Source organism: Arachis ipaensis, chromosome B10, assembly GCF_059453495.1.
Source record: "Arachis ipaensis isolate K30076 ecotype BB chromosome B10, ASM5945349v1, whole genome shotgun sequence".
NCBI classification, from domain to species: Eukaryota; Viridiplantae; Streptophyta; class Magnoliopsida; order Fabales; family Fabaceae; genus Arachis; species Arachis ipaensis.
In genome coordinates this window covers 77,230,176-77,231,452 of record NC_142435.1, presented here as the reverse complement: position 1 = coordinate 77,231,452, position 1,277 = coordinate 77,230,176, and the positions used below count along the sequence as shown (strand labels likewise).

The window sequence follows — 1,277 nt, the reverse complement described above, 5'->3', positions numbered from 1 at the left end:
ATGATTTTAGATCTAAATGAATGGTCAACTAGTTATTGTTACTTTGTTATTTGTTCAGTGCAAGTTTTGTTTTTTCTATTGCGTGTTTTAAGAGATGGCTACTGGAGTGAACAACATGCTGCAATTTTCACACCAGGAGGCATAATCAACATTAAATTAGGAGATATCATTCCGGCTGATGCTTGTCTTCTCGAGGGCAATCCTCTAAGTGTTGATCAGTCTGCTTTAACAGGAGAATCTCTTCTAGTGACCAAGAACCCCACTGATGAAGTGTTTTCTGGATCAACAGTCAAGAAGGGTGAGATAGAAGCAGTTGTGATTGCCACTGGTGTGCACACCTTCTTTGGTAAAGTGGCTCACTTGGTTGACAGCGCTAACCAATTTGGACACTTCAAGAAAGTGCTTACAGCAATTGGTAACTTCTTCATTTGCTCAATTGCTCGAGACGTATGATGACTATTGAGGAAATGGTTGGGATGGATGTCCTCTGCAATGACAAAACTGTAACCTTGGCATTGAATAAGCTCAGTGTTGATAGAAACTTGATTGAGGTATTTGCTAAGGGTGTTGAGAAGGAGTATGTTATCCTTCTTACTGCAAGGGCCTATATGATGAAAATCAGGTTGCTATAAGTGCTACAATTGTTGGGATGCTTGCTGATCCAAAGGAGGTAAATATACTAAAACCACTCTCTTTAGGACAAGAAGGATACAGATAAAATGTTTTGATTTAATTCATAATTTAAATGTTTTGATTTAATTCATAACCCTTTACAACTGCAAAGAAGATGTCGGGAAGAAGGTTCATGCAGTGATTAATAAGTTTGTTGAGCATGGACTTCGGTCTTTAGGTGTTGCAAGATGCATATTGTAATTTAATTTCTAACTGTATAAAGGTTTTAATTTGTTGACCTTCCTTAGCTTTAACCTTTAAGGTGGGTAACATGGAGCACAATTCATTAGAGAATACATCCTCAAACATCATCAGTAATGGCATCAAAAACAACAAAATGGTTCATGAAAATAAGCCATATAGAACTTCGTACCATTTCCGCCCCAACAAAATTGGATGAACAGTAATTAATATATATATATGTATATACACAATGCTGATAACTATTTCTTTTTGTAGTTTTCAATTAATTTTCATTTGTGAAACCAAACTGTATGATGAAGAAATGCATTCATTTTTCTTACATCACCGGTTCTGTTTTATAGTACATAGTTATGTAGATTTTGAAAGTTGCCAAACATCTCCTTAAAGACTGTAATGAACAT

At 35.6% G+C, this 1,277-nt stretch overlaps 1 pseudogene; it reads left to right on the top strand.

The window, feature by feature from the left end:
• On the top strand, nt 1–873 carry LOC110268438 (plasma membrane ATPase pseudogene; annotated as a pseudogene).
• The last annotated feature ends 404 nt before the right edge of the window (nt 874–1,277 follow it).